Source organism: Daucus carota, chromosome 4, assembly GCF_001625215.2.
Source record: "Daucus carota subsp. sativus chromosome 4, DH1 v3.0, whole genome shotgun sequence".
Lineage (NCBI taxonomy): Eukaryota > Viridiplantae > Streptophyta > Magnoliopsida > Apiales > Apiaceae > Daucus > Daucus carota.
The window spans coordinates 31,488,545-31,502,179 of NC_030384.2; positions in this window are offsets into that span (position 1 = coordinate 31,488,545).

Genomic DNA, 13,635 nt, shown 5'->3' on the forward strand with positions numbered 1-13,635 from the left:
TTACCCTTGCGGGTGGAGCAGTATCCTGGAAGTCGACTAGACAGACTATAGTAACTCGGTCTACGTTTGAGGCCGAGTTGTGTGCATTGGATGCCACGGGTACGGAGGCTGAATGGTTACATGGACTCATGTCTGTGTTACCTGTAGTAAGTCGTCCGCTACCGGCAATTTCTGTTCATTGTGATAGCCGTACAACTATCGACAAGATCAGAAGTGTCAAGTATAATGCTAAAACAAAGAGACACATCCAAGTTAGACTTAAGTCTATAAGGGGTTTGGTGTCTGATCGGACTATTGCTATTGAGTTCATTGGAACTCAAGATAACATAGCTGATCCACTGACTAAAGGGCTTGAGCATGCTGTTGTCCTTAAGTCAAGGTTGGGGATGGGACTGATAACCCATCATGATTCATCTACAGCGGGAACCCAATACATCTGAGAGGAGATCCCTCAAAGTGTATTCAATGTGGTAAACAAGCTGTAAGGGTGGATCGGTAGTACCTTTAACTACAATATAGATACTTATGCATCTGAGTCTATCCCCTGCAAACCTAAAAGGTACTGACACTGCAAGTATAGCAAGAGTTTTTAGAACTCTGAATGGGGTCAAGTCATTTGACGAGATGGTTGCAGTACATCTCTGGAGATGCCCAGCTAAGCGAATGTAATTGTGAGGTCGCAATTAGAGGAAAGGGTTATTCCTTGAAACATTCGACGAACAGGATCGAGACACGACCATTAATGTCTCAAAGCCGTAGATCGGCACCATAGCCTTTGACTTGTCGTCGTCTATGGAGTGTGGTTACACCCAACGGATAGAGATTCAAGGTGAAACAATCCATCTATATCCGGTAGCCATCGAAGTAGGGGACTTAGGAGGGTTCAAACCCGGAAGGGTACCTACTCTGAAAAACAAGTCATGATGAGGACTAATATGCATATCTATATGGAATTGTGGGGGATTGTTAGAAAATGGAAAGTTTAAAACATATTTTTAATATGTTCTTGATGTAATTTCCGGGACATTTTCTTAGTGAAATCCATTGAGAAATAGAGTTGAATACAGTGGCTTGAAAGAGCTTGAAATGAGAATGTGATTCATTTAATCTGGACAAATGAATCTGGTCAGTATATCTGATAGATACAGCTTCATTGAATCTGGACAAATGAATCTGGTCAGTATCTCTAACAGATTCAGATTCATTGAATGTGGACAAATGAATCTGGTCAGTATATCTGATAGATACAGATTCATTGAACCTGGACAAATGAATCTGGTCAGTATGTCTGACAGATACAGATTCATTGAACCTGGACAAATGAATCTGGTCAGAATGTCTGACAGATACAGATTCATTGAACCTGGACAAATGAATCTGGTCAGAATGTCTGACAGATACAGATTCATTGAACCTGGACAAATGAATCTGGACGGTGTGTTGGTGCCTTGGCCTCACTATAAATAGTGAGCCTCGACACTTGAGTTGCAACACGGGAAAAACACAAACACCATTCTCATTCTTCTCTCTTACACTCTCACCATCTACTCCGATATATACACATATACATACTGTTCTCGGGCGAACTGAGGTGTTGATCGCTGTTGATCGTACTCGTGTCTGTGAGCGGTTCGGTCTGTGCTGTTTTATCCTGGGAGCGATATTGCGACTACCCATCACAGCGTAGTGGGGCAATAATCACTTCAAGAACAGTCTAGTCTTCATCGAAGGGCTAGGCGACTCAGCTGTTCTGTATACTAATTCTAGCGACGGTGTAAGGTGCGCCTTTCTCTTCTTTTCTTGTAATTTATCAGTCACTGATTATTGTATATACGATCTTCGTGCATGCTATATTGTTGTGGTTTCGTTGGCCTACACTTGTTTATATAATATAACTGCTCTATACATTGTTGCTGTGATTTTCACTGTGACTCCCAACAATAAGAATAGGAAAAACTGTAACGGAGTTTCCTAGTTCCGGTTCACTACTAGACACAAGACATGACATTGGTTACATAGGTGAGAGATGTGCATGGTACAATTTTTAACTTGTTGCATTAAACGAGCACCGTATGTTTCGTGGAGTTTTATTTATTGGATATTTTGTATTTGTATATACTTTGAACGTTAAATGTTGTTAAATGTTATTTTCCTAATAATTTACTTATTTTCATAGATATAATTGTTTATATTTACTAATCATATATAAGTTACTTACATTTATATATTAGAATATATATATGCAAGGTTGCATAAGAAAGTTTTTTATAATGAGGTATGAAATCTAATACTATTCTCATAAATTTAAAATTATATTTGATGTGAGCCATTCATTTGAAAATACTATCCAAGTCTCCAACCACTATTATATTCTCCCTACAAACTCCGCCCATATTCTCCATACAAACTCCGCCCACCACCCAACAGCAGGCTTTGGTCGCTCTCTAGCCGTCATGCTCCGTCGACCTCCCCGCCCACCTCCAATCATTCCCACCAAAAATCTTTGACCATGTTATTCCTCCGACTTAACCTTTAATTATGATCACTTCAATTATACGTATTATTTTTCATCATTGTTGAATTTCCAATCTTGATCATTATCATCATTATTTTTTTACTTTCCATGTCTTGTATTTTATATTTCATGAAGACTTTCAAAGATACTTAATGATTACGATCAAACTCCCTCGATGAGTATCACATGAAAAGTTAAATTTTTGTATATGGTGGTGAATTTTCTTGAAATTTTAGTGATTTATATTTTTTTTACTGTTTTTGTTTATTTTCTAGTGATTAGCGGTAAAAATAGTGATTAGTGGTGGCGGTTCGGTGGTTGTGACAATTTTCACTTAGTTGTGTTGATTAAATTTAAATTATATGATTTCAGCACAATGTTAGTGAATATGTGGCGTTGGTCTTTAGGCGGCGAAGTATGATGGTTTGTGACGGTTCGCATATGATTATCTTAAATTGCTTCTAATTTTATGATATGCGAGTGGCGGTCATAAAAAATGATGGTCGGAGGTTGGTAGGAGCTGGCTGTGGAATAATTAATGTTGGACAATACTACCAATATAAGTAATACAATCATCGTTATATATATAGGGACTGTTATACAGCCACTGTTGGATTGGGAACCCCCAAATGTCAGCTGTTGGATGAGAAGAACTCCCAGCAATATTTCATTGCGGGGACTTAAGTAAGTCACCGTTGAATAGGGAACCACCAAATTTCAGCCGTTGGATGAGAAGAACTCCCTGCAATGTTTCATTGCGAGGACTTAAGTACCCGCGATAAAACATGACGGAAACTATTATACCCGTAATGAGACATAGTGGGGACTATTATACCCATAATGAGACATTGCATTGAACACTAAAGGATTTTAGCTATTATATCTTATCCAAACTGCCCTTCCACAACTTTTACTTTAGTTAATATTTTTACTTTCATTTTTTTTAAATATTCAATTATCTTCATTAAATGAAGATAGATATTAAAATTAAAAGATATGTAACTTTTTTCAAATGAATGAATTTATCTATTATATTATTCATACTAAAATAAATTATATCACTAGAATGTTTAAAAATATTAACATATTTTTTTGACAGAAAAGGTATTAAAATATTTATTTATTGCGGTACACAAAAATATCCATCCCCGCAATGTATCATTGCGGGTACACCAAAATATCGTTAAACCTCATGCACAGCTAAAGAACCTACTGCCCAGCTAAAGTACACCGCAATGAATCATTGTAGGTACTATTCATCCCCGCAATGTTTCATTGCAGAATATTATTCAATCCCGCAATGTATCATGATCACTAAAAGAACTGATCGAAATTATCATGATTACTACAAGAGTTAAAATCATTATCAAATAAATATGCCGTAATATGGTAAAGAGGAGTACCTTTTTTTTATCTTCAAAACGTTCAAAATCAAAGAATGAAATGGGTGACGAAGATGGAGTAATTTTGATGCGGGGACTTATATACCCGCAATTTTTCATTGCGGGGATGCAATATTTCTTTGCGGAAAGTTTTTTTTCAACCGTAGGATCACAGCAATGGGTGTATATAATTTGGTGGCTGAAAACCGGTCCTATCCACTTGTGGCTGTGGACCGGTTTCATATGTGTGTGTGTGTTTTTATGTATAAATTCATAAACCGATACTAAATGTTAGACTAATATCATTTATATTTGGACCAAGTCTCTCAAAAGTTTGTATGAAATTATCACTAGAAATATATCGATAATTCTCATATAAATAGAGTCAACTCACTCCACTAGTATAAAAGAGAATTTTCTCATATTTTTTTTGAATAAATTGGAAAGAATAGATATTAAAATATAAAAGCAAGATTTTATAAGAATCAACTTGTCCTTGATGTATGTTTATATAATTATCAAAACACTAATAAGAAAATTATTCTCACAACAGCATTAATATAATAACAAAACTATCTCAAAATCTTATATTAATTATATATATATATATATATATATATATATGTATGTATGTATGTATATATATTAGTATCTCTGTCAAATTCAAGAACTTATTCAAGAGTTTTTCAAACCAAAAATGGGGTAAGATATCTAAATAAATTTAAAGTTACAACCATAAAAATTGAATAAAGAACAATTATGTCACCTAATAGAAAATCTTAACAAAATTATGATCTACACATATATTTTTAAGAAATACGGGAAAGAAAAATTAATCAAGTGAATAAAAATAAACCATATCATTATAACCAATTGAAATGACTTTAAAAATATGCAAGAAACGAACGAGTAAGCGAACCCCAAACTAAATCAAATAATCAAAAGTGAAGCCAATTCAAACCGAACTATTTAAAACTAAATTGGAATCCATCAAAATTCATAAACTATATCCCAATCCAAATTAAAAATAAAATTGATTTTATATCCAAACTATTTTTGAATCTAACTAAGAACCTAATCAACAAATCAAACATAAATCAACAAACTGTAGCCAATTTTAAATTAAACATAAATTAAATTCTTTTTTTTTGAAAAAACATTAATTGAATTCTAATTCACACTATATCTAAATTTAGCATATATATATATATATATATATATATATATATATATATATATATATATATATATATATATATATATATATATATATATATATATATATGCGCGCGTCATTGCTTATGTGTGTGTCATATGTGTGTGTGTCATTGCTTATATATATACATTTCCACTAATAGATAAGAGAAATAAATTAAAATAATCAATTCTAAGAAGTTGTCAGTCCCGTTAAAGTGTGAAATATGAAACCATTCAACGAACATCGAGAAATAATCAAGATTAAAACTAAACTCAAATAACAACAACAAAAATTATCTTGACTGATTTAAAAAGGAAGCTATTATTAGAAATCAAAAGTAATATCGTCGAAGGAAAATTTGAACCTATATGTGAAGAAGAAAACTTGAATACCATATAACTAGTCAGGAACCATGTACAATTATCGATGATCAATCTATTCTAGGTAGAATTAATTTAACTGTTGATACCATGATAAAGTATAAAGTTATTCATATTTTGGAGCATTTGTTACTCCAATATAATTTGATGTAAATTATAGTTGTGATCATTATGATACAGATGATACTTATGTGAAGGTCAATTACCTAGTTCAATGCAGGTTGGATCGCTCGAGATGTCATTATAATACGTTTTAAATTAAAAAATTGAGATATTCCATGTGTTAGACAATCCACAAACAAAACAAATATTGTTTTAGCTCGTGCTTTATTTCACAACCACGTTGTAGTTGACAGTTTGTATCGACCGGATTCAATGCTTTCTTAAAATGTTGTCTTAGTAAAAATTATTTTTTTAAAACAAAATGATCTAAACATTAGGTTTTTGAAAGTGTTTTTAAATAAAAAGTTGTTTTCATCGCATTAATGTTCCCTTCCTGCCGCTTTATATTAATAATACATTGTTTGTTTCATATTTGATGGGCTCATTAACTTTTATATTTATATATATATATATATATATATATATATATATATATACTAACTTATAACCCATGCAATGCACGGACGGTTAACATATTTGTTATTTTATCGTGTATATTTCAAATTTAAATAATTTTACTGTCAAAATGAAATTGTGATAGGATAATATGTTTAAATAAATGTTTTATTTTACGGTTGGATAAATTCTTCATAGTTAAGTCTGACAAATAACTAATTAAAAATTAGGTCGAACAAATATATTTTAATGATAATGTTACTATTTTTTTACATGTTATAATTTAAGGAGACCTATAAACTCAGATATAAACTAACCGATCAATTTTTTAATATTTCGTTATTAATAATTAATATGGTATAAAATATATTATAAGTTAAAGAGACGCATGAAACCAAATACAAACCCATCATACAACCTAAATTTAATGTTTTGGTTGTTTTTTTTGGTCATATAATGTTTTGGTTTAATACATAATAAAAACATATACAATAACATGTTATAAATTCAAGAGATCCGTTGGTCGAATACTAACCGGTTCACCAAACTCAACTACCGACCAACCAACTCTAACTTTTTATATTTCGATTTTAATAGTGTAATAATATATAATATATTATAGATTTGTAATATTTCTTTTAGTGCGAGATCATTAGAGTATGTAAAAATATTTTATTAATGTATTTTTGTTGAATAAATCACAAGTTATATATTAATAATTATATATAATATTATTATATTTTTATATATATGCCGCCCGTGTTAATTATAAAATATCGATTTTTTTAGTTAGAAAATCTAAAAAAGATAATGTGTTTGGGTAAAAAGGTAATTATTATGTTACTCAATGTATTTTAAAATATTGAGTTTTTTAGCTAAAAATATATAAAAGATAATATATTTTAGTTAAAATAATAATTGGTTATACATATAGGCCGGTACTTCGCCCCAAGTACAGACCGCCTAACCAATATAATAATATATTTAGTTAAAAGGGTAATTACCATGTTTCTCAATTTTATATTAAAAAATTGAGTTTTTTCAGTTAAAAATATAAAAGAGTAATATATTTCATTAAAAAAAAAATAATTGGTTATATCAATAGGCCCGTACTTTGGCCCAAGTACCGACTGACCAAACTTTTAATGTTTCGACTTTAATAGTCTAGTTTAGTATAGAAAAAATAATTGGTTATATGGATAGACCCGTACTTTGGCCCCACTACCGACCGACCAAATTTTTAATATTTCGGCTTTAATATAATAGTATAGTATAGTATATGATAGCGTATATACATACATACATACATACATACATAGATATATATATATATATATAAATTTATTAGTTATATATCTACATAACTTTTTTAGAATATTATATTATTCAAATAACAATTTATATATAAAATTTTTGTACTAAAGAAATTAGAAAATCCACTATGAAACTAGAAGTCATTCTAAGTACTGCGGCCAAACTCAATTTTAATAAAATAACATAGTTCATATTCAACAACAATTATTAATTAAAATTATATTAGTTAGTCATAATATTAAAAAAAAAAATACTCTCGCACAATGTTTTAGGTATCAACGTCAAAAATGCTAGTAAATGGTTAGGTCACGTATCACTATGTTCCGAGGTCAAAAATGTATTTGTGAGTATATTTTACTATGATATTTGTAATATGTATATAATATATATTTGCTTTTATGAGTAAATTATTATTTATTAGTTAGATTATTAAGGAGTGGCATTCTCAAATAAATTTCGAGTTGAGCACGGTTGAATATCTCAAGTGGTTAATAGTTTATCTTTGTCATTCACTATGAATTATTATATTGCTGAAATAAATCCTTATTTTAAATTTTTGTACTTTAATATTCTCTTATTTTCACTCATTTTAATATTATTTTTTCATTAATTGATATGTATATTAAGATATCTATAAAATATATTATATAACTTATTTTTAAAAAAATATTTCTAAATAAAAATTTAAATATTAATATTTTATTCAGGAAAATGAATATTTAAAACAAATTTTAAAAGTACAATTTTTAAAATTTTGGAATAAATACAGAACACTCTCTACCAAACTTACACGATTCCCCGGAACTGAAGGGGTTTAAAACAAATCAATACTTTAGAGCATGTCCAACGGGCTCCTCAAACAAGCTTCTAAGTCTAAATTTTAGGAGGATTTGAAAAATTAGAGCTCTAATGGGCTCCTAGTAGCTCTTTAAAAATTTAAGAGCTTCTTCTCTCTCCCATCTAGGTGCTCTTAACTTATTTTCATTGAATAAAATAATCATTTCATTCTACTTTCATTCACTTCTCTTTAATTCTCTCTCCAACTTTTCTCTCAAATAATAATAAAATATGAGTTAAGAGCAAATATAAAGAGCATGGTTGGAGTTGTCACGATATTCAATGTATTAACTTACTAGGAGCCATATATTATATTATTTTTTAAAGAAGGACTTAGGAGCACCATTGGAGATGCTCTTACTTACTTACTCTACTGATTTACTCATTTAATTTAAGGTAAATAAATAAAAGGGTGGGACCAAGAAATCTTTGCAAATATATTAAAGAGTCATTTTATATCCGGGCCATGGGTAAGAAGCCATGTGTGCGAATTAGAGAAGAGTATTGCAGAGTAATGAAGTAGGATTTTCCCACGTGTTTTCAGCTTTATGGAGCCCAATCACATCTGATCATTGTTAAATACTGTACTTGTCCTCGACTGTTCTTTTTCTATTGTTGTTTGACAGATATATATGTCTCTTGTTCCACTCCATTCACCATTCAAAAACACTGCTCCCTCCGTTCCATTTTAACTGTTTTTGACTTTTTTACACGTATTTTAAGATGTTAAAAAAATTACATCTAAACATGATTATTTTTTATAAAATTTATATCAAATAAAAGTTTAGAGTTTAAACTTCTATTTGATATAAGAATTGAAATTTTTTATTGAGTGTAGATATTATTTTTTTACACCTCAATATACGTGTTAAAAAGTCAAACATCAGTTAAAATGGGACAGAGGGAGTACCTTCATCCGCTCCTCAAATTTCTCGATTTATTGTCAGGATGTCACAGATTAAACTTCACAAGAGTTTTATTTATGTTTTTTTTTTAATTTTATGGATCACTATAAATTATTTTTAATGAGTGTGTTTTCTGGTGAACAATATCAATAAATAAATATTTATTTATATAAAATACAGCAGTAGCGGTTGTAACCTTTTTCTTGATTAATTTTAAATTATTGATTTATTCCTAATCAATATTTAATAAATATAAATGGGGATTTTAATTTTCTGGGGTTTTATAAGATGAGAATAGCTGGAGTTGGCATCAACAACTTCTCCGATAGAGTAGACAATATGTTCAACATTAACGATAGTAGTTCGAACGGCTGCAAAAATAATAATAGTCTAGGCCACTTCTTCTCTAGTCTCATTGTTATCTGAACATCCTTAAAGAAGCTATATGAGATCCCACTTCTTCTTCGTTATCTGCAAGATCATCAACAATTCTTGCTTCATTTGAGATAGCAATAACATTTGCAGGGATTTTTAAGAGCTGAGGTACAACTTGTGTCCTCACTTACTCTGCAATAACAACGTGGATTGTAGTTGTGGATCATGTAGGATGATGTTTAGAAAGTGCTAGATTTATATCTTGTTCGCAATGATCATTTTAGTAAATAACAAGAAATTTATCTAAGTGAATAACAAATACTGAATTATTTATCTTTTGTTGAACAGAAGATTTATTTATTGGGAAGCAAACGTGATTGTTTAATTTCCGGACAGAGAATTTGTTATGAGGACAGCCGGGCAAGTTTACTTAATCTCTTCCTTGATGTGTTAAAAAGTGTACCTTTAATTTGTCTAATGCGCTTACTCTTCCTTGATAAAGTGTGCCTTTATCAAGGGTAAGGACACGGTGTGAGACTGTGGCAAGATGAAGGGTTCGAAGATTTATTCCCGTGACAAGTGTGTTTGTATTAATAATAGTAGAATTTTGTAATTTTGGACTTGATGTGTGTAAGTGTAATATCGAACTTGGACTTGCGGGCGAGATGTGTATTGTGATACATGTATGCCGAAGTTGTTTGACGGCTTGAATCCGAGAGCTGCGGATTTGGGGATGTCACACCGATACAAAATATTATATGTGTGTGTGTTATATGTTAAATGTAAAGTGTATATATACTGAAATATTATGAATTATTTGGTATGTATATTAACATTTTACTTAATTTTTTATGTGCGATACAGAATTTACCTTCATTTCATATATTGTGTTTTTATTTATTATTGTGCATTAAATAATCAAAATATAATAAAAATATACATGATAATTTGAATGATTGTGTAAATAATTAAATTAGCATATTTCACTTGTTTATTGTATTAAATGAAACATGTGAAACTCTTTTTTTTTACACATATCCAAATTTTTTTAAAAAAAAATCAACAATCACATTCTTGATACATATACAATATTTAATATATTTTTTTAAGTATTTGAATTAAACCCGAACCTGAATTGAAACCCAAAAAAATATAACGGATCGGATTTAGATCTTTATTTTAAATATTCCAACCAGGACCCGAATCGAACCGAATATTATAATAGATGGAGTCTCGATCTCAAAAATCCAACCCGATCCGACCGTGACATATCTAACAAGTTAATGGTCTTTTTCTCTCTTTGTCCGTCCCTACTTTAGTCTATCTTTCCCTAATCTATACTATACTATAAAAAGCCAACATGGGTATAATTTGTAGTCGTACAAAATTTTGGTTTGGTATAGAACTAAAAGTCTGCAACATGTAGATATCTATTAAACAGTTTCATATACTAAAAACACTCCTGATGTATATCAATATCTTTTAAATATAATTTATAATTAGTTGAAAAAAGGTGAAACTATTGTTAATAACATATATTAATATTAAAAAATACTTATAAATAAATGTATAACTAATTATAAATATACAATTTTGAATATTTTTTGTCTAAAATACATATAAATAATTGAAAACGCTATTTTTTAATTATAACGTATTCTACTCGAAATTCAACTCTAACATGTTATATTTTATTACAAATATGAACCATTACATAGCATATGAAGATATATGATATATGAAAATTTTGATTTAAAATTAATTGAATAATAAACTGTCACATATCAATATCAGAAAAATATTTATAGGTAGATAATAAATTGTGAAAGCTAAATTTCTGTTAGAAGATATAATCAGTTGGTTAATATAATTTAATTAGAATTCAATTCATTAATACTAAAATACTAATAAAATGACATTATCATTTAAATTATAATTAAGAATTATATACGCGCCCGTGCTTTGCACGGGTTAAAGGCTAGTAATTTATAAATCATGGTCCGGCTTCTCTTGTTATACGGCTTTATAGCTGGGTTTGCTTCCTATACTGGGCTTTGGCCCAACAATAAGAGCTCAAAATATGTCAAGAAAGTTGGCACTGCAGTCTGCAGGAATTTCGTGAAGGAAACAAAATCATGGCTAAAGATTTAAATCCAAGATGACGGACCATTTCAGCTTCGATATTATCAAAATGAAAGAGCGAGCATATGGGGAAAAAAAGGAATGCACAAGTTTGTCACGAATCCATGGCGTGTGCAAAAATATTTGAAAACATTCGAAGCCCCTGGGATGATTTTCCAAAACTAGTTTTTTTTTTTAAACAAAGGTGTTAATCTAATAACTGAAAACCATACGGCATCATCGAGTCGAACAAACACTAATTTGCAATTGCCTGTTCTCGTAAGGAGACAATTAAACGAAACGATATTTTGAAGAAAATGTATATACAAATACAAGTACCCGCTTCATCATGCCCTGACAGAGCTATCGTTTGAGCTATCGATCAAGACGGCGATTCCATACAAACTTTCATCACCAAATCAAGACCCTACTTACAATTAAGAAGCGAAAAACAAAGCTCTCACCAGGGAGAGAAAACAACCTTAGATCTGAAGTAGAACCACAGAAACAAGAGAAATCGGACTTAAAATCCACCCGCTTGAAAACAGAGAAGAAAGACAACGAAATCTCCGATGGTTTTAGATCTAAGAATTCTTCCGAGAATGGATCTGGAGCAGAACCACAAAAATAAGAGAAATCAGACTGAGACTCACCCGCTTGGAAGAGAGACGGTGAAATCTCCGATGGTTTTAGATCTAAGTTTCCCGAGAAAATGTATTATTCAAAAACTAGAAAGAAAAACAAAGCAATCAACTGACTCGGGGCTTTCCACCGGTGAAAACCGATGGAAGCCCCAGGCGGCTACGACAAGAAAGAGACTAGAGAGAATTAGGGTTATAATACTACTTGATCAATATTTGTAACCTTCAAATATATAATAAAATTCCCAAAACTAGTTGATGCTTAAGTTTAGGTTTATTAAATATTTATGTATGGGAAGTTGTAACTTATTGATTTTTGACAAATATCGCTTATAGCTTATAAGTAAGTATCTGTACACATAAATATACTATGTAACTTCTTATATATATTAGCATACATATATGGATAATATTTTTAAATACAATTTTATTTTAATAAATCGAATAATATACAGATATTTTCTAAATATATAATTGTATTAATATTTGTAATATAAAATGTTATTATTTAATTTACTTTATGAATAATTTTTAATATTTTATAAATTGATTTATTTTTGATTAGAGTTAAGATTTCCAAATGAATGAAAAGAAAAAGATTGAGTGATGATTTAATAATTATATTTGAATTAGAAGAGAGAATAAAAATGGGAAAATAGTTAGGAATTTAATAATAAGAATTGGAAAATGCGAGGTACTCAAAAACTTTCCCCAATTTTTTTTTCCAAATCTATTTGGCAAAATATGATTGGTTCAACTCACACTAATAATAATACCCCATTTTTTACACATCAATCACCCAATTAAAATTAGTCATCTGTCTACCACTTGAGAAAAAAATTTGGAAACAAAATTCCGGAGCATTACCCATAATAATAATGTCCCACTTACAAAATCTTCTTTTACTTAGTTTTAAACATTAAAAAAGTAAAAATTATATTCTAATTACAAACCTCTTTCTTTTTTATTTTAACAAAATCTACATATATTTTGTTTACAACACAAAAAAAAAGAATAAAGAATATATTTTATTTATAAAACATTCTTCGAATTGATTTAGATATCTGAAGTGTAAGTTATTTTCATATTTAAATATTATATATAAATATATTTTGCTATTATGAATATAATCATTTGTCAAATAATAAGATCAAACGATCTGTATTGATACTGTGATATTTAGAACATACAAAGAATAAAAGTCGTATTATAATAAAAAACCTTACTTTTATTTGAATCGTATAACAACAATTTTTATTTTAATTTTACAAAAAATAACTCTATCTAGTTGAGAACATAGAAAAAAAAGGAATGTATTCTGTTATGGCTTGTATTTTATTTATAAAAACTACTTCTATCTAATACGAAACAGTATATAAATTTTTATTTTATATTTAAATATTACATAT